General features: G+C 43.3%; 1 protein-coding gene across 1 annotated transcript in view; it reads left to right on the plus strand.

Annotated features, from left to right (window-relative positions):
* The window catches only part of cnksr2a (connector enhancer of kinase suppressor of Ras 2a), a 467,989-nt gene that overhangs the window by 343,832 nt on the left and 96,793 nt on the right, over positions 1-27,364 (plus strand). The gene's annotated exons all lie outside the window — the stretch shown is intronic.

Here is a 27,364-nt window from a genome sequence, read left to right on the forward strand (position 1 = left end):
ATTAAAGGCCACCATTTATTGGACTCCTGAGAAAGATGCCCTTGAGAAAAGATGGCGATGAGCTGCTTTCATGAAACACCGCAGTCCATGTGGTGCAGGCACTCTCAAAGTCTGCTTGGGAAGGTTGACCCAGCAACAGTCTAGAGCAGCAAAGATAACTCCACTGCGACTTGAAAGGAACTTGCATGTGGTGATGATCCCTTTGTACTTTGAGGTTGGAGATATTGTGGGCTTGGAAGGTGCTGTCAAAGAAGCCTTGGTGAAGTGTTGCAGTGATTCTTTTTCTCCTTATTAAGTCACCCCACAGAGTTGAGGATGACTCGCTTCCATACCAAAAATGCACGAGCTTCAAAGGTGGGGCAGACAGTGGTTAGAGGAACGGGTGAGTGGGATGTCTGAGATGCCAGGTGTTCCTTCTGCCGTCGACACTTGGCTTCAGCTTGCTCTTGGCAATGGAGCTCGAGGTGTTCAGCTACTTCCCGGATGCCTTTCCTTCACTCTGGGTGTCGATGGGTGTCTGAGTTTGCACAGACGCAAGCATCATCTGCGTACTGTAGTTCAATGACAGAGGATAGGATGATCTTGGACCTGACTGCAGGTGGCAGAGGTTGAACAGATTCCTGTTGTTCTGTGTTTTAGCTTCACTTCAGGAGGGAGCTTACTGAAGGTGAGATGGAGCATTGCAGCAAGGAAGATCAAGCGCATCAAAGCAATAACATCACACCTTGCTTGGACCCAGTCTAAAAGTGAATTGGGTCTGTGTTGGATTTGTTGATCAGGATCACGGCATGCAGGTCATCATGGAGCAGGTAGAGGATGGTGACAAAGTTTGGAGGCAGTCGGAATGGAGAAGGACGCTCCGTAGTCCCTCGCGATTGACATCGTTGAAGGCTTTTGTGAGGTCAAAGAAGGGCATGTACAAGGCTGCATTTCTCTTGTAGTTACTGTGCGGAATGTCCATTGTGCTCCTTAGTGGGCAGGATCTGCATTGTGGCTCTGGGAGAAGCTCTTCAGTCACAGGGGGAAGGTGATTAAGGAGGAGTCTTGCTATAACTTTCACTGTGGCCGACTGCAGGAAAATTCCTCTGTAGCTACTGCAGTCAGACCTGCCACCTTTTTTGAAGATGTCACGATTATGGCATCTCTGAAATCTCCTGGCATGTTCTCCACCTTCCAGATAAGGGAAATGAGATCACATATTTGCACTAATAGTGCTTCACTGCATGCTTTAGTGCTTCAGCAGGGATTCTACCTGCTCCTGATGCCTTTTTGTCCTTTAGCTGTCAGGTGGCATTTTCTACTTTGTTCCAGGTTGGGTTTGTGCTGAGATGGTGGTGGGTAGCATGTTGCGGATGGAGTCGAGGACACTCATGTTGAAGACAGAGTCTCTGTTAAGGAGGTCTTCAAAGTCTGCCTTCCAACGGGCGCTGACTGCTTCCATGTTTCTGATGAGCACCTCTCCATTCTTGGCCAGCAATGGGATGGGGCCCTGGGTGTTTGGGTTGTAGCTGGTCTTGACTGCGCTTAACCTCACTTGTCATGGCTGTCGGCTAACTGTTGGATCTTGTGTGTTTTCTCTACCCACTATCTTTATTTAGGTCATAGGGTTTTTGCTGGGCCTCAGCCTTAGCTAACTGTAGAACTGCTTTCTTGGTCTCGAGTTGGGTTGCTTTTTTAGGTTCAGCTGACAAGCTTGCGGCTTATCAGCTCCTGGATCTCCTGGTCTTTCTCATCGATCCAGTCTTGGTGTTTCCTGGTTGAGTGATCAAGCGTTTCTTCACAGGAGCAAGTTATGGGGGCCATGAGGCCCGCCAGGCACTGTGGACATGTTGCATCGCTGCATCACCGGGTGTCATCAGGTTGGCAGTGTGGCGCTTGCTGATTCGGGCTCTCTAATCAGGATCTACTCAGCATTGATTTTCCTGCAGCATTGTTTGTGTTGCCGTCGCTGCTTTGGGGCTAAGTGGATGTTGATCTTAGAGCAGATTAGGCAGTGATCCATCCAGCAGCCATTGGCTCTTGTCACAGTGCAGGTGATAAGAATGTCCTTGTGGTCCATCACTTGCATGATGACTTAGCTGAGCAGATGCTAATGCTTGAAGCAAAGAATTGCCATGAGGCCTTGCACGTGTTTCTCTGATCAGACAAGGTGTTGGTTATGGCGAGGCCATGGTCTAGGCATTTAATCAGAAGCAGGATACTGTTGGTGTTAGATTTCTCTGCCTCCTCTCTGTAGTACATTTTGTAGTTGGTGTACATTGTGCACCAGTGGAGAAGGGAGTGAATATTTAATGTGGTTGACACAGACATGGATTGCCTCATCTGAGGAGTTGTGAATGGAACTGAATACAATGCAATCATCAACAGATATCGTTGCATCTAACCTTATAATGGAGGGAATGACACCGATGAAACAACAAAGATGGTCCAGAATAAGATACTACCCTGAGGAACTTGTGCAATGATGTCCTGGGACTGAGATTATTGTCCTTTAACAACCACAACCCCACCAAGTACTAAGTTTGACCCTAGCCTGTGAAAACCTTTCCTCCTCATTCCCATTGACTTCAATTTGCCTCTGCCAGAGACATTTGCAGGATCCCTCAGCCAGCCATAAGATAAGTGAGTAACTGATGGTTTATTTTCCAGGGTAAGCCATTATGTCAACTTTTCCACTGATGGTGCCAGTCAGAGTGGGTGGGTGCCGGGGTTTGCAGTCTCAGCTGGCTTTCGACAGGGTGAAAGTTACATGATCGTTCATCACAAGTCAGAAGGCCACTTGCCTGTCTGCAACAACAAATGGACAACACAGGAAGGAGGCACAAACAGATAAGATTTATGTGGCTCTGAAATATAACAGAACCTAAGCAATCTAACATTGTGTGACACACCCATGTTCATATCCTTGCGCAACTTTATTCTTCCTTTTCCTAGCACTTGGATGTGGAACAACCCCTGTGGCTTCAACGGAAGTGGAGGTAGGCTGTTCAGCTCCCTGCTCTAACTGCTCACATGCTGTTGGCTGATGTCTTCTCTCTTTTGGAGTGAGTGAAGACCCCCCCCCCACCCCCCCAAACAAAGACTGCTGCTGCTCCATCTGTCCCTTTATCAGGAGAGACCCGGCCATCAGGAAGGACACAAGGCAGCATGTGGGGTGCTGATTGGGTGAGGGAGCAGGTGAAAGTGGAAGCACTTTGAGTTTAATTCTCACTGTCATGTCTCCTTTTGCCATTATAGTCTTCAAACTCCAGCCACTCTTCACTGTTAGTATTGATCTGAAATGTGCACTACTTTTCAGTGGGCAGCACTGCTGCCTCGCAGCACCAGGGACCCGGGTTCAATTCCCGGCTTGGGTCACTGTCTGTGTGGAGTTTGCACCTTCACCCCATGTCTGCGTGGGTTTCCTCTGGGTGCTCCGGTTTCCTCCCACAATCTGAAAGACGTGCTGGTTAGGGCCATTGACCCGAACAGGCGCCGGAGTGTGGCGACTAGGGGAATTTTACAGTAACTTCATTGCAGTGTTAATGTAAGCCTTACTTGTGACTAATAAATAAACTTTAACTTTACTTTTAAAATCAGTGGGCTGTTAAACAGCAAAGGCTATGTTTTGATGAATCCTATTTAAGGTGATATCTATGGTGCGCAAGCCATTTGATGCGGCGCACCCTCAGCACGCGTGACCTCCTTCAAAAAGCCATCTTCATCCTCCTGCAGACCCTCCTGCAGAATGCTTTAAGGCCCTGGGAGATTAAAGGCATGTACTGAGAGTGTTTTAACTAATAATTATGTGCATGATCATTTTTCACTTGCTGCTAGCCTTGTCAATGTGAGTGTTACACGCCTTGTTGCTGCCTGATATTTAACTCTGACACTCGGTAGCTGGAGGCCGCTATCTCCGCATCTCCAATGACAAAGCGCTCTGAGATTTTGCTAATGTCCAGCGCCACCACCTCTGCAGCTCCCAGTTGTGAGCCACCTCCTGTCTCTGTCTCTCTGTCATGTTCTGTTCTCTCTTCTCCAGCAAAGAGAGAAAGTGGAGACCTGTGAGTGAGAGTAATGATGTGTTGAATGCATGGATGGAAAGCGCTTGTTGAAGGCGACTATGAACGCGAGGCATGACATTGCATAAAGATGAATGTGGAAAGTGATGGATGGACAGGGAAGAACAGGAGGGATCTTTTTTATTCTTTAATGGATGTGGACACCACTGGGAAAGCCAGTATTTATTGCCCATCCCTTATTGCCCTTGAGGTGAACCTGCAAGGTAAATAGGTGTGAGGAGTGACGTGAACAAAGAACAAAGCACAGCACGGGAACAGGCACTTTGGCCCACCAGGTCTGTGCCGATACAGATGCGTCTCTAATCTAATATTTTCTTGCCTTGACATGGTCCAATTCCCTCTATTCCCAGCCTATTCATGTATCTATCCAGATGCCTCTTGATTGATCTTATAGAATCCGCTTCTACCACCTCCTCTGGCAGCGCTAATCCAGGCATTCACCACCACTGGGTAGATCACTGATAGACGCACTGCAGTTACTTCTGGACTTCCTAGAAACTACTGGAACCCCACTCCCCATGGGTCGGAAACTTAAAATCCAGCCCAAAGTATTTCTTCTCTGATAAACAGAAACCAAAGCTTTTCAAAGCAGACAATACAGATAAACCGATTAGATACAAATGAAATCCAGAATAAAATGAAATATCAGTCAATCTAATTGAAGGAACCAAGGTGAAAATCTAGCTTTGAGCAAGGTAGGCTAGTCAAAGTTATTGAATTTTCTGAAATACTTTTGCTTTCAATGACACTGGTGCTCTGTTGGGAAAAGTTCATGTATTTGCTTACAGGAGGTATTGATCTTCTTTTGCTTCTTACCCAAGTCATAAGTGGAATAGTTGGAACCATTCTCAACTTTAGCCTTGGTGTAATGCACTTGATATTTACTCCAAGATTAGTGCCAATTGATGGGGTTGAATTAATAACCTGGCTAGATACGGTGAGTGGTGTGGGAGGGGAAGATCACCTGTGCAGTTTTGTGAAGAATTGATCAGGGGCCCCTATTCATTTGTAACACAGAGGAAAGGACACTTGCTGTTATAACGCTTATTCATAGAATCAAAACTGGAGAAAATATTCAAAATATTTGGACCAATGGGTTACAAAGTGGCAGGTAATTTTTTTCCTAAATAATTGAAAAGTAACGTGTATTGGAAGACAGGTGACAAATGTAGACAGTGAAGGAATATCCATTAGCAATAAGTGAGAAAGATTTGAGGGTGATCAATGGTCATGATATGAATGTTTCCAGTCAACATGAAATCATCAGTAAAGTAACCAAGTACCTCTCATAAGCATTTGACTGTGTTATTCTACACTGGTGAGGCCGAATTGTCAAAATTGCTTAGCCTCAAAGCACCTCTGAATAAGCCACAAAAAAGGGGATTTGAAATTTCCTATGACAGTAAGTTCCAAAGGCTGCAGTTAAGATGGTTGAATCATGAAATTCAAAATTCCAGCTGGCATTCCTTACTCGTGCACAGAATATGTAGGAGCTTCATTATATCGATGCAAATGAAGGTTAAATTGGCCGTAAAACAATCCCATAGTTTATGATGCATACCCACTGTGCTCTCAGTTTGCACATTGAAACTTAATGCCAAAGGTCAGCTATAATTCTAATCTGGATGCAAAGATTTATGAAAGCTGCTCTGTTCCAAACCATGGAATGTAATTAAGAGTCAATGTTAGGCAGATTGGATTCAGCTAGCTATCCTTACTAGATTTAATGAAGGTAGACAAAGACAACTGAAGAAGGGAGTGTCAAGCACTACACCATAAATGCAATGTCCACACCCTCATCTCGGAGCTTTGTCTCACCAGATCAAGGCAAAGTCAGACCTGGTATTGCCAGAGGGGAAATGTCGAAAATTCACCAAGGAAACGATTATAGAACTTTGCCATTTGATGCAAACCAACCAGAACAGCAACTGTCCCCCCATCCCAGCTTTAGTTTGTGGTTTGAGATCCCCACAGGGGACATCTGCACCCATAAGCTAATTTACAGGATTAATATCTCCAGGACATCATTGGTGTTGTGGTCACCTGGGCCAACTTGGTTGTTACTCTTCCCATTGAAGAGGAATAGCAGTATGACAAGACTGCTCATTTTTATAGACTGTTGGCTTTTTTAAAGCCCCGGGAGTTATTGGTGCCATTTCAGCCGCGGCAAAATACTTTTACCTACAGAACCAAAACAATGTCTCCCCCATTAGTGTGCAACTGAGCAGGGATGTGCAAAGCCAAAACCTGCAGGTCAACATGCTGTTTCCCAGGCAACAATCACGATGCTTTCATTCCACAGCAATCATATGTGTCGTGTTTATTTGAAGTGACTCGGGTGGCTCTCTGAACACTTAGGTTACCCTCTTCTGAAATGGCGAATGATCTCCATGTATCACTCATTGGTACATGTTCACTATACGTGAAACTAGGCCCTGCCCATGTTTCAGAATCCTGGACAGAAGAACCTTGAAAACCCCTCCACGAACTGGAGAATTTTCATCATTTGCTTTCAATTAGATAACTGCTTTGCAAGGATGCTTGATCATTGAGGAGGAGGAGGGCTAACCCACAGTTGTGATGAAAGCAGATACAGATCCTCACCAAGTGTCATTCCTGATAGAGCCACCAGTGCAACCAAAAAAGGTTATGTCACATACTCATCCAAAAGACATTTAGCTAAATGCCAAAGTTGTTCCTTTAATGCTACATCACTGAACCTGACACTTCTGCGGCTTTCATGCTGCATTGATTACTCTTTTAATCTGTTCTCTGTAGCTAAGTACAATGTTTCACCTTCTTCCTCTGCTCAACTTGAAGAACCTGCTGCAACTCTGTTTAATAGCCACAATGTGCTTCAAAATTCCAGCCACATGCAGCTGACCTATTCAGCATTACATTGAGACTGGGAGCTTCGTATGGATATATAAGCTCAGGCAAAAATGGACAAAGGTTATCAGCTGAATGGAAGTCCTGCCATGTGTCATTTTTAGCCCATTAAAATCCTCTCTACAATCCAGTCATGGATATATAAAGAAGCATTCTCAGTACTGGCTTCCTCAAAAGCTTTCAAGAACAATAAGTCCATGTCTCAGCTGCCTGGTCAGAGAGACTGTCTTCAGTTTGATGAAAGGTCCCAGCACAGGACAGTTTGCATTGTGCTGGTCACTTTGATATTCAAGATGTACCAGGCTTGCACATGACAGACTGCTAACCACCCTATTGTTTAATCTGGGATTTTGGCAAAAAGCTGTGCCCTTTGGGAAGCTGGGATACTGGGTCACTGTTGTAGACCCCACTGTCTGCCTTCCCTGCAGCTGCTTCACCTTCTTGCCACAAACCTATCTCAAAGTTTGGTACTGGCTTTCACATATAGGACAGAGGAGCCACTCGTATCGCAGGCTCAGGTTTAAAGGAGACCAGTTTGATCACAACTTATGCACCACAAGGTTAATCTGCATTGACACTTTGTTGCCAATGAGGAAAGCCACTTTTCTGCACAGTCATAAAGAATTGACTCCAAGTCTAAATTCAGTATCTAAAGGGGCCTATATTACATTGGGAAAGATGTCCCCTATCTCTGGCAATAAATACTTCTGAGACTGTACCACACCATAATGGTGCATTTGGGAGTATCTATAACCATATCACGTTGTTTGTGATGGTGAAATAGGGTGCACCATGTCTCCAGTTAGGTTTGCCAACAGTATGGTATCCCAATCCATGAGGGCAGATTCCCCATGTCCAATTGTTATAATGTCATCCACACATGGTTGACAGTGGACAAACCTGACTCAATGCCCTTTCAAGGTATATTGATTTAGTATTTATTTCATCACCTTTATGTGTATTGTATTTTGGAGCTGGCATATAAATCCAGATAAATTGAGGCTTAGCCATGTGTTCCCATAGGTTGCAGCTTCCTCAAGGTGATTGCATGAAAAGAGCTAGATCAAAACCAACTAAATACAGCTCATCTGCTCAGCCTAAGCATACTGAAAATAGTTACCAGAATAAGACGATAACAGGAGACCCCCCCCCCCCCCCCCCACCACCAATGTTATTTAAAAGGATTGTCAACTGCTTACAGATCAATTGCTGGTTTATTTATTCTGACCATCGTATCAATCTCACAAGTGTTTGGAGATTTCTGCAGTTGTTGCAAGAATCTACAGGGAGTGATGTGACAGGTCCTGTAGGAACTTTTGCTGACTTCAAGGCTTCTTCACAATCAGTTGGCACCCAGATGTTGGAATATAGCATGACTCGGAGAATCAGCACATGCCCCATCCCCGTTTCTCTGAAAAGAGAAAGGAAAAAGGAGAGGGTTGTGCTGCGAATAAGTGGGGAAAGAAGATTCACCAGGACGTTGCCTAGTCTCGAGGGTGTTGGCTATGAGGACAGGTTGAATAAACTAGGTGTGTTTTTCACTGGAAAGACAGAGGCTGAGGGGAGACCTGATGGAGGTCTAAAAAATTATGAGAGGCAGAGACAGGGTGGATAGTCAGAGGCCTTTTCCAAGACTGGAAGTGTCAATTACAAGGGAGTACAGGTTCAAGGTGAGAGGGGGAATGTTTAAGGGAGATGTGAAGAGCAAGTCTTTCAGACAGACAGTGTGAGTGCCTGGAACGCGCTGCCAGAGGAAGTGGTGGAAGCAGGCACATTCGCAACAGTTAAGAGGCATCTGGATGTGTACATGAATAGGGAGGGAATAGAGAATACAGGCCAAGTAAGGTCAGAAAGTTTCTTTTTTCGTTTAGTGAGGGCATCATGATCGGCACAGGCTTGGGGAGGGGCGGGGGGGAGGTTTTGCAAAGGACCTGTTCCTGTGATATACTTTTCTTTGCTCTTTCTTTGAAAATAAGAAATGCCTGCTTACCCTATCTGCCCCTTATAAATCCGAAGAGTGTGCAGGATGGGATGTGAGAAGAGGTTAGATTCGGGGATATTTTCCATTTTGATGCCGCTGTCCACAGCTTCAGCAATGGCTCACTAATGGCTAGTGCTGTCTCTTGCTTCATCCAGGGTTTATGACATCTCTGTCCCCATTTTGTTAGCTCCTGTTTTTGTTGGTCATGTGTCACCTTGTCCTGCAAGAGAGAGTAAAGTGTGTCAGTGAATGTTGTGCACTTTGGGTGATTTGGCTATCATAGTTGAGTCGCTGTCAGTTTGTGCAACCGATATGATGTGGGTGTAAGGGTTGCGGCATGCAGTGCTAAGCGTGTGAGGGTGAAGTGAAGCATATGAAAGCTGGATGTGATCCCTGATGGATAGATTTTGTTGTTAGAAGCGTGAGTGAACTGATCAGTGTTCGTGATGCATTTGGTGGGATATTTGAAGATGCATTCACATGTTGCTATGAACAGGCACAGGTTGATCCGGCACCTAGGTTTGGGGACCAATGAATTTACCGATCACGTTCTCCTGGCTTTTTAAATTTATATAGAATATAACTACACACATTTTGACATAAAAAATAAAATCACAGCTAATAACGATGTACACCAGAGTTAATTGTTATCTCCTTTTTAAATAAAAGTTTGTACATTGAAATTCTTTTCTCCTTTCCAACATTTTCAGAATTTCCAGCCTCTGATTTATATGGTGGCCCTGGTTCTTTCCTGATCAATGGTGACCTCCCAGGATAGTCATAATGGGGAATTCAGCGATGATTCAATGGGCACAGGCCCAGTGTGGCAGATATATCCTATAGGGCACAGCCAGCTTGAGCAGTAGTGGTGCTATCAAGCCACTCTTGGTGATGGACGTTGAAGTATCCCACACAGAGAACATTCTGTTCTCTTGCTACCCTTAGTGCTTCCTGTTAGTGGTTGGTGTTCAAGATGGAGGAGTACTGATTCATCAGTTGAGGTGGGATCGGTGACTGGTAATCAGCAGGAGGTTTTCTTGCTCATGTTTGACCTGATGTCATGAAACTTCATGAGGTTCTGCCTTAGTATTGAGGACAGGACATACCCAGGTTTGGTGATGCTAGTGTCTGGGATATTGGCTGCAAGGTATGATTCAGTAAGTATGACTATGTTATGTTGCTTCACTAGTCTGTGAGACAGCTCTCCCAATTTTGGCACAAGCCCCCAGATATTAATGATGGGGACTTTGCAGGGTTGACAGGGCTGAGTGTGCCACTGTTATTTCCAGTGCCTCAGTCAATGCCAAGTGGTCCGTCGTTGATTGTTGCTTCATGCACCATTACCAGCTTTATTTTATTAATTGGATTTAAATTCCAGTAGCTGCCATGTTGAGGTTTTGAACCCATGTCTTGAGCTCATTAACCTGGACCTCGGGATGAGTAGTCCATTGACATCACCATTGTACTATCATCTTCCCATCCAGAGAACAGGGAAAGAAATCTCCTGAACCTGAATTATCAAGAACAACTGTTGGAATTTTTGAAATAATTTCTACAAGGCTTGGGATCTTATGGTTCCTTGCCCACTAACTGCACAAACACACATCTGAAAATGTTGACTTGTTAAATGAACTCAAATGTTTTCCATGCGATTTGCACTTTTTATTTTTGAAGAGAATAACTTCAATTGTAAAATGCTGAAATCGAAGTCCACTTTGAATTTTTATTTCAGGCTTCATGCATAAATAATACATATATTTGTCTAATTTGTACATGAATCTAATAACATGAATTTTATTTTCCAGCAGTACTACTTTCTCTATTTTAATGAAATTGAAAATGAAAATTGATGATGTTTCCTTGATAATTCAAAAAGGAACAGCTGGTTGACTTGGCGTCATGCTGTCAGTGAAATGTACTTTAAACTTGACTATTCCTGCAGTTCATGGAAGCTATCTTGAGCTACAGTTAAATCTGCTGCTTAGGTAACACCTTAGGATTTGCTTTTGTGCTTGTGCCCTGATGGAGAAAATAACCTCTTCTTAAAATAAAATGTTTTTTATTCGAATGTCCACTGTGAAGTGGAGGCATGACTAATCCACAGGATTTTATGCTAACTATGTCACAGATGTTACGGCACTGCAACAAATTTGTATGCTATCATCCGGATATCCCATGACGCAGTTTGTATAAATTCTGCCCAGGAATCTCCATACAGCGAGCTTTTACACCTCCTGTGCAATGCTGTGACTTTCCAAATGCTTCAAAAACAAATCTGAAGGTTCAGTCGTTCAGTTTCATTAGTTCTCAGTTGTAAACTTTGGATGACTGCGGATGGGTGTACTGATCTGGATTGCTCCTCTTCTTAGGGGGCTCATCCATCCACAACTACAACTCTTTCCACGTGTAATGATATGTTAATATGTGGTTCTAACATGAGAGTGTCGGTCTCAAATTCTATGCTATTCAAATGATGAAGAATTAGCCTTTGGACATTTTTAAGCAGTCAACATCCAATCTTGCAGTGTTGTACCCACCTGCAGAAGGGAAGATCAATAAGAAAAATCATCTTAAAATATTTGAAACAAAGCTAGCTGGGATATGTATGATTTAAATAAAGAGCAGAAGTTTTTTCAGACTAAGCACAGCGGTGGGTGGCCCCATTTGGCCAGAATAAGAACTAGGAGCAGGAGTAGGCCATTTGGCTCCTCGAGCCTGCTCCGCCATTCAATAAGATCGTGACTGATCTTTTCGTGGACTCAGCTCCACTTACCCGCCCGCTCACCATAACCCCTAATTCCTTTACTGTTCAAAAATGTATCTATCCTTGCCTTAAAAACATTCAATGAGGTAGCCTCAACTGCTTCACTGGGCAGGGAATTCCACAGATTCACAACCCTTTGTGTGAAGAAGTTCCTCCTCAACTCAGTCCTAAATCTGCTTCCCCTTATTTTGAGGCTATGCCCCCTAGTTCTAGTTTCACCCGCCAGTGGAAACAACCTCCCTGCTTCTATCTTATCTATTCCTTTCATAATCTTTTATGTTTCTGTAAGATCTCCCCTCATTCTTCTGAATTCCAATGAGTATAACCCCAGTCTACTCAGTCTCTCCTCATAAGCCAACCCTCTCAACTCCGGAATCAACCTAGTGAATCTCCTCTGCACCCCCTCCGTGGTGGAATGGTGGTATCCCACCCCAGATTCCGTACATTCGCACAGGTGCGTTTCCCTCTCAGTCTGGTCCACCTGGTTCGAAGGTATCGGCACCATATTTACACACCGGTGCAGAACACTATCTCCAGGACACCTGTCTTCATCAGATTGTGCAGGATGTCAGCAACCCAGATAGCAGCCTCAAGAAGAAGGCAGTGCCAGTTTTCACCACCAGGGCCCTGGAGGCCATGATATGAGGAATCCGAGCCCTTGCATCTCCTCCACCCTAGGACAGCTCAAAGAAGCTCACCAACCTCATCTCTCTGGCCTGGGAGGCCATTGTCCAAGAGGGCAGTGTGGCGGTGCAGGAAGCGGATGAATGATTCCTTTCCCTCCGCCAGGGTAAGTCCTCTCTTAGCCCCCTGCACACTCAAACTCTCAGTATGGCATCAGGTACTCAAACAACTATTCTCTTCACGGATCTCACACATTCAGTCTTGGGGGACACATATCAACACTCTCTCTCTCAACAAAACTTTTACATCACCATCATCCCATCTGTCTTGTTGCTCACTTCTGGGTAGTGCGCACCACACACAGGGGACATACGTTTCACCAAACTTCTGCTCAATTCTCTCTGGTCATCTCTTTCTTCTGACTCCTTATGGGCCAAACTTGCACACAACAAGCGCGAGCAAGCCCAGGCTGGGGGAGGGATGGCATCATCCTCACCAAGTTCAACGAGGCCTTTGCAGAGCTTGCCAGTGAGTATGGGGATCGTTCCTGTGGCGACACAGAGCTTGGCCTCCATGACAACCTGATACGGATCTTAGCTCCATTGCTTCACCCAATCCTGCAATTCGCAGTGAGTGCGATATACTCTGAATTAGCTGCAGCTCATCTACTAAAACTGTCCCTTTGTCTTTTGCAGGCACCAGCAGATCATGACCAGCTGGCCCCCGAAACATGTCTGAGAATGAGGGCACTCAGGCACTATCATCACGCCTTCACCTGCACCTTCCACCAGTGCAGAGACACACACCTCAGTTGGACATAGTTCTAGATAAGACTGGGGCTCACTATCTGGAGAGCATCTCACTGACACGTCCCCACAGCAATTGAGAGCAGGGACTGCCCAGGTCTCCAACACTTAGAGGGCTGCTGGAGACCACCCATACGCTCAGTCCCAGTCAGATAATGAACCTCTGGATGTGGTTACCAGCTGTTGTTGTTGTTAGCGCATCTTCACACCCATACTGATCTTAACCCTTTTGGGAATGATGAGAGTAGTGGTTGTAAGGATTTCCGAACTGATTATCAGCCAGTTGAACCACATTGAATGCTCCTTACATGGCCAATAAATCCTGGCATTGAACGCAAACCTGAAGCTTCTGGTTCAGGGTTAGGGGCACTACCATTGTGTCACAGGGCTTCTCTGACTGCCAGCTCACTGGTAGAGATGCAAAGGTCACTCAGCAGACTAGAATGCATAATGGAGGAGCCCACCCATGTTCTGTCTGATATCATCCGATAAATGAGCATCTTAAGGCCATTGTGGGAAGGTTAGCAACTACTATGGAGACCTTGATCCAGCAGGTCCTGCTGGATTTGTGTTTGGCCCTATACTCCATGGCCACACACTCTGGTGGACAATAGAGATATAGACAATATCGGTACCAGGCACCTTGACCTCCATTCAGATGCTCCATCTCCTCCAGCAGTCAGGTGGGGGCCTTCTGGCATCCACGGGGAGGATGAGCGCCAGCCAGACACCCCGGGGCATGCCTGATCCCTATATCGCTTTATTCCCTGAGAGATCAAAAATCTCTCAATCTCAGTCCTGAATATACACTGCAGTGGAACATCCACAATCTTCTGGAGCAGATATCCCAAGGATTTATAACATTTGAGTGCAGACATTTGTCCTCATATCAGTCCTAAATGATTAATTTCTTATCCTGCAACAGTGCCCCCATGTTCTAGAATTCACCACCCTGGAGAAATCAACCTCTCGATCTCTACCCTGTCAAGCCCCTACATAATCTTGTATGTATCAATGAAATCATCTTTCATTCTTCCAAGCTCCAGATAGTATAGGCCCAATTTTCTCAGCCTGTCATCACAAGATAATCCTCTCATCAAAGGGAACAATCTTGTGAACCTTGCCATGCCACCTCCAAAGCAAATATATCTTTCCTTAGCTATGGAGGCCGGCCAAAACTGCGCACTATATTCCATGTGTGGCCTCACCAAAGCCTTGTACAATTGTAGTAAGACTTGCGTATTCTTGTACTCCAATCCCTTAGCAATAAAGACGAACATGTCATATGTGTCCCTAATTCCTTGCTATACCTGTATATTAATTTTCTGTGTTTCTTATACGAATACACCCAAGTCTCTTTGAACATCACCACTTTAAGTGTTATTGGAGTACCAATCTAAGGCTGGTTAAGATACAGTGGTACAAAAATAAGCAAAAGTAACTGAGCCTCTTTTGCTTTTACTGCGACAGAACTCTGTAAAATGATTGTGGTGGCTTTCCCGTCCAGTGGCCTGGTGCACAAGCTTGTTGATTATGTCAGTGGAATGTCCATTCCCATTACTTGTCTTCAGCAATGGAACCCCACCAACTTCCTGCAGCATGTAAAGTGCAGTCCCCACCACTTGTCGAGGGTGCATTCATGCAAATACAATTTGCCTGCTATATGAGATGGCTGGTGGGTTGATATGGTGCCACGGTGAAGTATTTTACAGCTGCACTTTTATTACTGTTGGGAAAGGATCATACAAAGTCAGTGCATAATCAGCAATAAGTGGCCAATTCGGTAGTAGGGGTCAAGATCATTGTTACCAACCTACTATCGTGTTCACTGTTTTATCCAATCTTGCAAATTGTAACAAGTGAAATCATGGGTTGATGCAATGAGAGGATATTTTGATGAATATATTGCTGCTAAATGTGGATGAGAATAGTTATAAGTTGCTGGAATTGTGCTATGATAGCACTTTAATGAGAGTATGCCTTGTAGACTTTCTCTTTGTTTTACCTTTTATCAGCTGGTGGAATTTTCACTTCGGTTCACCACTATAACTTGTACCTTCTGTTGCTTTCTGAAATAAATGGAGCAAGTAAGATCCTTATGACTGACAACTTTCAAATTGATATTCATAAGAAAAAGGAGCAGCAGTAGGCCATTCAGCCCCTCAATCCTGCTCTGCTATTCAGTAAGATCAAATCTGATCATACTGTGGCCGTAACTCGACTTTTCTGCATGTCTCCAAAACCCTTGACTCCTTTTTAGATAAAAATCCGTCTTTCTCAGCCTTGAGTATATTCAATGGCTCAGTCTGTACTGAAGGCTGGGGAGAAGGGTTCCAAAGACCATCAACCCTCTGAGAGAAAAAATTTATCCTCGTCTTAGTCTTAAGTCGGAAAGCCTTTATTTCTAAACTGTGCCCCTTAGTTAAAGATTTCCCCATGGGCAGAAACATCTTTTCAGTATCTACCCTTTCAGGCTCCCTCAGAATTTCAATAAGACTACCTCTTGTTCTGCTAAACTCCAATGAGCATAGGCCTTTTTTTTAGCTGATATAAGTAACAGTCCATTTTAAATCTGGACCTTGTAATATTCGTTGTTTTTCTCTTTCAAAAAATACTTGATCCTCCAGTTGTTCTATCATTTTGCAACACTATTATTGTGCTTGGCTATTAACAATGGTGTTTAAATGGATGTATCCTTAACTGTAAACTAATCTACATTTGCTGAAAATGTGATATGGTAGTTGAAGTTATTCTTTATATAAGACATGTGCTTTATTTCGTTTTCTTTTGAGCTTTAAAATAAGTCCTGCGGGAAGCCAGCTTATGTGCAGGCAGAGCAAGCTTCCACAGCCACTGATATTCCATATGTCACCTGGAAAGCTCCCCTGTTTATTTGTGCAGCAGGACCAGGCAGTGATTTATGCAGTGTTGCTCACTGTTTAGAGACGAGGATATTTTTAGCATGTTTATTAACAGTGCAGGCTCAGTTGTATTGAAAAACACTGGTGGAGTTGAGAATCAAGCCACCAGTGTTGACTCCTTTGTGTCCCTTGGATCAGTGCCAGCTCCAACTTTTTACAGGCACAACATATTTTGATAAAGGTGACTTTAAATAAGACATTACGACAGATTGGGCAGGCTTTGAAAACTAAGAATGGCAGCACTTATTTAACATTTACTTACTAGGAGGGGAGTGTAGAGAAATAATTTTTCTGCTGGCATCCAGCGTGAGGACCAAGGCCAGTTCAAAATTATCAAGGAGCGCAGGAGTGGTATTTTTGCTGTGAAGACTTTTATCTCAGTCAAGTCTTTTATTCAACGATATAATTGTATTCATTGTTTCTGACTCATCGGTGAATTCAAATACACTCCTCAGCAGTGTATTTGAATTCACAGCGGAACATTACATTCAATTTAGTTTAGAGTGAGCCAGGGTTTGGAATGTGAAAATAGTATGTTGCCATTTTTTAATCAACCTTGGTTTGACTACCATTGTAAGAAGTTTCACAACACCAGGTTAAAGTCCAACAGGTTTATTTGGTAGCAAAAGCCACACAAGCTTTCGGAGCCTTAAGCCCCTTCTTAAGGTGAGTGGGAATTCTGTTCACAAACAGGGCATATAAAGACACAAACTCAATTTATATGAATAATGGTTGGAATGCGAATACTTACAGCTAATCAAGTCTTTAAGATACAAACAATGTGAGTGGAGAGAGCATCAAGACAGGCTAAAGAGATGTGTATTGTCTCCAGACAGGACAGCCAGTGAGACTCTGCAGGTCCAGGCAAGCTGTGGGGATTACAAATAGTGTGACATGAACCCAATATCCCGGTTGAGGCCGCCCTCATGTGTGCGGAACTTGGCTATCAGTTTCTGCTCAGCGACTCTGCGCCGTCATGTGTCGTGAAGGCCCACCAGGGAACCTACGCGGGGGGCAGCCATCAGCAGGATGGAAGATCTTGCTGGCGGGAACGGCCAGAAAATTTCAGCCAATGCCAATAGCCGTCAGATATTTGACAAACTGATTCAATGTTTGTTCCTGTTATTATTATAACTTTTTGGACAGTGTGTTACACTTATAACAGCATTTCTTGCTAGTGAGAATTGTTGTTGGCTCTTTTTGATCATAGAATCCCTGCAGTGCAGAAGGAGGCCATTCAGCCCATCGGGTGTCCACCGACCACAATCCCAGCCAAGCCCTACTCCCATAACACACACTTACCCTGCTAATCCCCTTGACACTAGCATGGCCAATCAACCTAACCCACACATCTTAGGACTGTGGGAGGAAAAGGTGTTTTCTTTATGGTTTTCTTATATATAAAACAGGCTCAATGGATTCTGTTTGGTAATCTTGAATAGAATTGGTTATCCTATGAAGGACTAATGTAGGCACAAAAGAGCCTGACTGGGATTGAGAAACATGTTGGAGATATGAAACCTATTGGGCATGAAATTAATTCCCAAAAACATTTTCAACTGATGAATTTCAATTTAAGTAAATTTCTTTTTGTTATATATACTTTGTGAAAAAAAGAACAAACCCAAGGTCGGGAGTAGGTTGCGTGGTTCGAACAATGGTGCAGCATAATTAGGCTGTGTTTCAGGCAGCATCATCAAACACACTGAATTTTCTCAACAACAAAAAGCTGCTTTTTTTAAATGAAGGAAGAAAAATGTCTTTAAGCGGAGACCCATCTGCCCTCCTTGGTGAATGCAAATTATCCCATTGTTTTATTTTCATCAAGAGCAGAGTGGACCTGACCAAAATTTAATTTTCAGCCAACGTTACTTAAAATGGATGATCAGATCATTATCTCAATGCTGTTTGTGGGGCTTTGCTGTGGCAAATTGGATGCCATGTTTACCGCATTACAACAGTGAATACACTTCAAAAATATTTCATTAACTGTCAAGTGTTTTGGATGTTGTAAACTTGGGAAATAAGTCCTACATAGGTGGCAAACAGTTACCAAGATACATGAAGAGAGGTGGCACTGTTTACATGATCTTCAGCATTGCACCTATTGCTACTCAGTCGATTTCAAAATCCAAAGAGTAATTATGCAAAAAAGCCTCTCTTTTCCATACTTCTAATATCAGCCAAATTAAGCAATCAAGGAGAGCTCTGGTACCAGGAATTGGGGCTGATGAGTTTGGTGGGTCGTTGAGGAGGAGAAACTCGTGTATGACATAAAAGCCCACAACTTAAGGGCCAGTCATCTGCCAAAGTGGATTGGGAGCAAAGCACAGAGGTATCATTTAAAAATGTCTGTGAAATCTTTGGAGATGCCGGCGTTGGACTGGGGTAAGCACAGTAAGAAGTCTCACAACACCAGGTTAAAGTCCAACAGGTTTATTTGATAGCACAAGCCACAAGCTTCCAGAGCGCTGCTCCTTCTTCAGGTGAGTGGGAGTTCTGTTCACAAACAGGGCATATAAAGACACAAACTCAATTTACAAAATAATGGTTGGAATGCGAGTCTTTACAGGTTATGAAGTCTTAAAGGCTTAAGACTTGATTACCTGTAAAGACTTGCATTCCAACCATTATTTTGTAAATTGAGTTTGTGTCTTTATATGCCCTGTTTGTGAACAGAACTCCCACTCACCTGATGAAGGGGCAGCGCTCTGAAAGCTTGTGGCTTGTGCTATCAAATAAACCTGTTGGACTTTAACCTGGTGTTGTGAGACTTCGTACAAATCTTTGGAAAGGCAGGAAGCTTCCATATTCTCCAGTGGGGCACTCTAGGCTGCTGGATGCAGTCAGATAAAAGAGGATGGTCCTTTTTGATGTAGGTTCCTCCAGGAATGATGCTTGAGGCAATGGACAGAGGTGACCTGGGCAATGAGTGCCAACTCCAACACTTCACACAGCAACTCACTGTCAAAAGAAAAGTCTAATTACTTCAGGCAAGGTAAGAAAAGGTAACTATCCCCTTCTAAGAATGTATAACACGCAGCATTTCTGCCAGTTATGGCGACCTCCCCTCTTGTTCCTTGGTCATATGTTGGATCTGATGTCAACCTTCACTCAAGACAGGCTTAGCAGCATTGATAATGTGGGCTGCTGTTGGCAGAAAGAAGAGGGTAGGCACTCTCCACTCAATCAGAGGATTATGCATTCACAGTCCATTCCAGAGACTTTGGATGGGTTTTATAGGCTATCAGGCATAAAATCTCACCCCCCCCCGCCCAACCCTGCCCCCACCACCATCCCCGCCCCACCCTGCTATCCCCCTCCCCAGCAGTGCCAGAAGAGAGTAGTGGCCATTGTTGAGACTGCAACCAATCCCCATAAAGATGTGAAGGTGTCTCCTAGACTTGGTAAGTCTTGTGATTTTGGGAGAGCGCAGCTGGGAGTCCTTGGTGAGGTAGAAGAGGAGAAGGGGGGGTCAGTTTAGAGAGGCCAGGGTGGAAGGGAATGTTGCCCCAATGGGAACAAGGGATTCCCCCAAACGGAATCTTTCTGCCAATAGCAGCCCACACTATCAATGCTGCTAAGTTGCTTGTCTTGACTCTGCCTTCCGCTGCAGACCAAAAAATAGTGGTGGAGGTGGAATGAGGCCTTTAATTGGTAGTTAATGTCCATTTAAGGGCCTCAATAGGCCTAGGGATGGGCAAGCAGCTTGATATATACCTTTCCAACCTCCATAAAATGGGGGACAAGCCATGTGGGGGTGGGAAGTCAGTAGGGTGGCCTTTCACTTTACTTCCCTGCACTCCCCTTCTCCCAACCTTCAAATACACGAGAGGGGAGACTGTAAAATTCAGCGCTTGCACACATAATCAAAGCTGGCACTTCAGTACAATACTCTGGGAGTGTTACACTGTCAGAGGTTCCATCTTTCAAATGATAATTTCAAATGAGGTCCATTTGCTTTCTTTGGTAAATGTAAAGATCCTATGGAACTACTATATTGGATGGCACGGTGGCACAATGGTTAGCACTGCTGCCTCACAGTGCCAGGGACCCAGGTACAATTCCAGCTTTGGCTCATTGTATGGAGTTTGCACTTTCTCCCCATGTCTGCATGGGTTTCCTCCGGGTGCTCCAGTTTCCTCCCACACTCCAAAGATGTGCGGGTTAGGTTGATTGGCCATGCTAAATTGATTCTAGTATCAGGAGAATTAGCAGGGTTATGGGAATAGGGCCTGGGTGGAATTGTGATCGGTACAGACTCAATGGGCCGAATGGCCTCCTTCTGTACTATCAGGATTCTATGAACTTAAAGAAGAGCAGGGAAATTTTCCTCGTGTCCTGTTCAATATTTATCCACCAATCAACATCACTGAACAAGTTTAATTCATCACTTATCTCTTTACTGTTTATGGGGCAAATTTGATTCTGTTTTTCTCTGCATTACAACAGTGATTGCACTTCAAAAGTTCTTCATTGATTGCGAAACACTTTGGGACACCCCGAGTAGTGAAAGGTACTGTAGAAATACAAGTCCTTTCTTTCATAGTTATTTATGGCAATACCCCAGCAGGTCCTTCATGGACCTTTGATGCAGCTCTAACAGCCTGGTATCTAGCTCCTCCACTATGTCCAAGGAGGAGAGAGAAGGAAAGCCTTTGGAAAAGGCATTGTGCCCTGTCTGAAATGGTGGGACTGCGAAATAGTAACTCTGCCACAAATGGCACAAAAGCATATGACAAAGCAGCTGGAAACCACATGAATATTTTACGGCTACCTGTGCAGGTCCTTTAAATTCTCTACTGTCATATTTGCAGCATCTAGCAGCTTGAACCATTTTATTTATACGGTATGAATATGAAGGAGAACGAATTGGGGAAAGATGCATCACAGTGTCAATACCAATGTCATTAGTACATGTGCACAAAATGAGTGAGTTCCACCAAAATATGTCAGTGGAAAGTGGGATATGCACTAAAGAGGGTGGAAATCCATCACTTTGGACCTCCTTTCCTGGTCCCACAGCTATCTACCCTGTTTGTGTCACAAAATCAGTCAGTGCCAATAAAGTCTGTGGACTTTATTCTCTATTACATTACAGTTTAGTGATGGAGTCATCCAGACTCAAAACATTAGCTCTGTTCTCTCCGCATAGGTGTTATCGGATTTGCTGAGATTTTCCAGCATTCGCTGTTTCTGTTTCAGATTCCAGCATCCGCAGTAATTTGCTTTTATTACAGTTTAGTGTCTTGTACTGTACAGCTACTGAAAATTCAATTGAACTCTATTACCTTCGATGCACTGGGATCTTTATGGCAACATACACATTTCTAAAATTGCCAATACCGCACTGGCTGGATAGTAGTATGCAGTCCTACAAAATCTATCTTACCATTAGCTCTAGAAATGTCAAAGGTGTCAACCTTCCAACTGTGAAAAGATCACCAATTAATAACCGGTAAACTATCAATATATTTCATTTTATTAGTGAGCTGTCTTCAACACTTAAAGGCATTGATTATAATGCATGGGTGCACTATATGAATGCAAGTTAATTAATATAATTAAAAGATTTACATCTGGTATGTATTCGTCACACTTCAAAACACGCAAAGTATAAATAACTGACACTTAACTAGCTCAAGTATAGGCATAAAAAGGAGGAAAGCCAAGTAATTCACTGCTGGCCAAATAGTGCCAAATTCCTGTATGTTACGAGCCAGTGGGAATCTACCAGTGTACATGGCATCCAATTTCAGTTTGAATGCCATGACTTTCTTCAATGAGCAGCTAGGATTTTTTAAAAAGTGAGTTCTTAAAAAACACTGATGTTGAGAATTAGGTTACAGATATAGCTACCAAATTCTATTAGCTTTCCATGCCTCTAGCCTAGAGTCTTCCTTAAAGAAAGGTACACATGTCCCTGTAACATCATTGAAACTGTAAGCTGACACTCCAGCAGAATCAAACAGGCCCCATGTAGAAGCCATTTACAAACTGCCTGTAATTTGACAAACATGACCTTCAGACCTGCTGGTAAAATACAGAGTTGCTGGCAGTCAGCCAAGCCATAATCCTGACCATTATCAAGGAGTAACATGGCCCACTGCGGTTATTATAGATGTGTTTTTGGGAATGGTAATGGAGTTCCACAGCTTAGCTATCCTTAAATGTCAGTCAGACCAATAATTACTCTCCACTTTGTAGCATGGACCCAATTTCAAAAGCAGTTCTATAAATATAGAAGAGAAAAGGAGCACATTTACCCTCTTAATTAACACTAAAATTGCCTCTGTTGAATATGTAGTATTCTGATTAATGTACAGTGAGCTTTGCAACTGCATAATGTGCTGTATTCTGTATTTAGCTTACATTATAGAGAGCTGGTCCCTGGGCTGTGAGATAAAAATCATTTCACTTCAATAACTGATCAGTGAAGTATTCAGATCTCTACTAAAATACGGCTTCACACCCTGCAGGGCAACTGGAGGAAAAGAGAAATTAAATGACAAATTGTTGGGAATTAAATTTTGTTGCCTTTTAGAAGAAAGATTTTTAGTAATGTCTTCACTCTTCCACAATTTATTTTTCCAAAGTCAATTATGGAAGCTACCATGAGAAGACATAGAGAAATAGGACACCAATTACATGGTTTGGTTTTGTGAAAGAAAATATCAAGAAGTTTTAACTTTGGAAGACAATGGCACTTAATAAGTGCAACATTAGATAATGTAATTTTATACAAGAGCATAGCAATTCCTGTGGTCCAGCCCAGAATATCTTTGTATATTTTTTGGTATGGTGATATAAATAGTTCTGGAAAAACAGGAGTCAAGCACTCACCTGTGACAGAGCTTTGCTGAATTTTCAGCTGTTGAAAAATGAAGAAGAGGGCTACCTGTCTGTGGGGTTACAGAGATAGGGTGGGGGAGAGGGCCTGGAAAAGACACTCTGTCAGAGAGTCGGTGCACACTTGATGGACCGAATGGCCACCTTCTGCATTGTAGGGATCCTAATAGCTGTGAGAGATTTAGATATGCTTCAGTTGTGTAACAAAGTTGAGGATGTTAGATCTTGGTTAGACTAAAGATTTGCTGTTGGAATTCAGAAGAGTTTTTTTCTAAAGACAGGGTCGCAGGACAGACTGGCAGCTTATTTTACATTAGAAATTAAAATTGTCACCTAACGATATAAACCAACTTTTTAAAAAGATGGCATCTGAATATGGGTATAAGTGAGATCGTTTATGAGAGTATATACCAGGATATGTCTGTGATTGGCAATAAGGTACAAGGAAATAATTTTACTAAGAGACTCAGATGACACCATAAATATTAAGAAAACTCGAGCAGATATCAGTGTCATTGGAGCTCTGAGCTTCAATTAATGTCTTGTACGACCGATAATTCTCCCCTTGGCAGCCCACACCCTGCACTACCTGCAGCCAGCAGTGCAGGAGCAGGCACTGAGCCTCTCTGACTCAATATATTGACTCTTAAATATAAACTTATATATAAAGAATCTCGCAGCATGGAAGCAGGCCGTTTGGTCCAATGTGCCCATACTGCCTCTTCAAAAGAGTGGATCCAATGAGTCCCAGTGCCCCATCTAGTGACCTGCAAATTCATTCTTTCTTTTTTTTCTTGTTTTTAAATATTTGAAACGGCTCCATGGAAACATAGCAAACGTTGACCTAAACATTGAAAAAGATTGACTGCCCTTTTTCACTGTTTGCTCATATTTTGTTGATTGTTATTCTACCTGCTTGTTGTGTGTTCATAGGTAGATTTCCTACATGCTCAGTCACATTCAGAGAGTTCGCATTATTTCACTTGCAATAGGTTACTCTGATTTCTTGCTTTTGGACATTTATTTTGACCCAGTCAACGGTAACGTATACTGTGCACGTTGGTTGTCTCTTACATTGGTTGAAGTTCTGGAATAAGATTAGTTGAAGGGATGGACCACTCTTGCTCTATGATCTTATCAGTGAAGGGATAACAATACTATATCACACAGATATGTACAACTCAGTGGATTCCCAATGGCTTTGCTGATGGTTAGCTGTTGAGAGGCAGAAGCTAGGACAGGATATAGGGAACACAGTCTGGTTGATGATACGTAACAAGTAGAGTTCCCTAGAATTCTTACCATCTCTGTCAATGATTCGGATGAAGGTATAAAGAGTTGCATATCAAAGTTTGCAAATGACACCAATTTGGGATGCACAATATGTTGTGTGGTTAACTACAAGGGAACATAGACAAGTTAATTGTGTAACCAAAATGGAAGCCAATGGAATCCAATCTGAGCAATTATGAGGTTACAAGACCATTCGGAATATTTTCTTAATGGTGACAAGTTGGGAACAGTGGAGGAGCAAAGGGATTTGGGTGTCCATGTACACAAATTACTAAAAGTAACTGGACATGTGTAAAAAGTAATCAAAGAGGCTAAAGGAAATGTTGATCTTTATTTCAAGGTGACTGGAATTACAAAAGGAATGAAATCATGCTTTGTTTGTATATGTAATATATCAGATCCTACAATCAGTAACTTCAGAATATTCAGCTCACACAAATATTAGAACATACGTTTGAGAAGAAGTTGTGATCAAAATATAAAGTGCTTTGTTCGGGCCTTGAGTCCTGGGGTAAGTATATGAAAAAATATAAGCATAACAAAATTTGAGCTTGAATATCATGCTTGGCGTGTGCACAAAGTGGATGCTCCCGGGAGCGGATATAGAAGCCATTCTCAGGCAAGATCATGTTCTTAACGCAATTTAATGCTGGGTGGCCAATTAAGGCCTGCCCAGCGAGTACACAGCCATTGGTTGGCCTGACAGTGCAGGCTGACATGGGAACAAGTCAGGCACTGGGTCCAACGGTATTCCCTGGAACTTGGTAACCTCCAGTGGAAAAACAGATAGATCCTACAACATGGAAAGGAATTTGATATTATTACTGTGGCTCTTCAGCAGTGTCCTGATCCTAATGAAAATCTTCATTGACTCAATGGGCGGGATTTTCCGGCCGCGCTCGCCTCAAAACCGGAAAATCCCGCCCGAGGTCAACAGACCCTTGCATGATCTGCCCCATTACACCCCCCCCTGCTGTCCACTACGATTTCCCTGGCGAGTGGGATGGGAAAATTCCCCACTATGTATTTCAATATATAGTCGCTTTGAAATATGCCTTGAAAATCTACAGGTCCTGCCCAGCATCTGCCACTGACCCAACTAAGCTTTGTGGCAGCAATGAGGAAGCTGCAGGAGAGGGTAGGGGTGGGTAAAGAGTTGGAGTCCCTGTCATCTGGAGCTGGAGAACGAAATTGAAGAAACAGCATCAATGATCTTTTACCTAGCTTGCCCAGAAATTCCTCTGGTTACAGGAGGCAGCCATCATAAATTCCCCCACAGGGATTCTACACTTAAGTTATCAACTTGTGCAAACATTAGTGTGAGAACAGCTAATCTCCGGGGATAAAATAAGATATTAATATTTTTTATTTTGGTTTTAATTGCATTTACGGAAATATAGTCCAGGTTTTTCATGATTTTCATCGCCAAACAACCTTGCTTGGCATTATGGTTTCCATGAGTGGAATTTTACAGCCATTTCCCTCAGCTCCAGAAGGAGGCTGGGAGGTGGGGAGGGTTTAAAATTGGGTTGGGAGGGGAGGAGGAGGTGGGGGATTGCAGGGGGAGAAAGTAGCGGGCAATTTGCCTGGCTTAGGCCATTTGAGGCCCTTAAGTGGCAAATTCATTGTCACTTAAGGGCCTCTTCCCAACTCTGCTCCTGCAGGAATGCACAAGACCTGCCCTTGTGAGTTAACCCACCATCACTCCCAACCTCATTCACCAGGGTCTGCCTGATTAACCAAGGCAATCTCTGACTCTACTTCTCCGGGGTGACTAGCCTGTGGACTGCTGCAGTTCCAGCAGCAGCCACCGCTTTCAGGTATGCTGGTTGGACAGAAGAGCCACTAGCCTTCTGCTTTGCAACTCTTGGAGCTGCCACATCCCGACACAGAGGAACAGAAGCCACGAATTCCGACATCAAATTGCCTGAAATACATATAACAGAGACATGGTCTCCAGGGCAGGAAGAAGCAAACTCGCCCCAACTTTCTCATCAGTGGGTGAGGTCCCCATCTTTGAATGCATCCCAGCCAATGTATTCCTCACTGAAGGCAGAGCTTTAATCGGCTAGCAATGAGAAAGAGCGAGATTGAGGAGGAACTTGCTCCTATGTGATCTCTGCGCTACTGTTTATAAAGTGGGAGCAAAGATACATCTTAGACAACCACTGTTGGACTAAGAAATATATTCAAATATTTGAATTCATTTGCATACCGTAAGTGTTAATCTGTTTTCGCCATATTCACACAATAATGAATTTTCTGTCTTTTACTGTTTAAAACCAAGGCTTTTGCTGAGACTTTCTGGACCCACCGCAGCAGGTTTTTCCTGTAGCAGATGCTGCGATCTATTTATTTCCCCATTGACGTCAGCAGAACCAGAAGATCCACCATTAGGAAAGCCCCATCTTTAATTTTCAGTTATTTCTTTCACAACAAGGAATAACAACAGCAAAGTAGAGGAGAGAGATCATAATTTTTGCTGCATCTTGACCTCTCTGCAAACTTCCTGGCATATATCTTGGATTCCTGGGGATGATTGCTTCTCTCCTTCTTGCATGCGTCTTTTAAATTGTGGTGATTGTCCCTTTAAGGGCAACACAGCAGAGTAAGGGTCACCTGATCTAGGATGACCAATCAGGACTCAGACTGGGGAAACATCCCATGATGTGAAGGACTCTTGGGCAGACATTTTGGGAGCTAGCTACTGCACAATTCTTATTAATAAATAACTTTTGTGTTTATTAGAGAGGTCTGTGAAAGTGCATCTTTACATCTATCTTATCTGTACTTTCTATCTCCGCATGTTCCTACGTACTCCTTTTCCAGATGTGTCTTTTCAGTCTCTCATTGGTTTGTTATTCTGTCTTCTGTTGAAAAACAATAGTAAAATTGAATGTGGAATTGGAGGGGTTTAGTTCACTTTTTCACTTGTTTATTCCATATATGTCTATGACTTCATTCAAGCTCGGAAACAGTTTCCACTTCCCACTAATCTGTAACAGACATTGATACAAGCCCAAGATCTAGATTCAGGCCACAACCTGAATGTAAAAACTCAACCACAAAGAGTTGGTGTATGAAAGTCAAAGGTGTGATTTTTGCACCAAGGCAAAGGAACCTGCTTGTCACATTTTACAATTCTGTGACCATATAGCCCTTCAGTAGCCACGCTT

Source organism: Mustelus asterias, chromosome 17 (genome assembly GCF_964213995.1).
Source record: "Mustelus asterias chromosome 17, sMusAst1.hap1.1, whole genome shotgun sequence".
Lineage (NCBI taxonomy): Eukaryota > Metazoa > Chordata > Chondrichthyes > Carcharhiniformes > Triakidae > Mustelus > Mustelus asterias.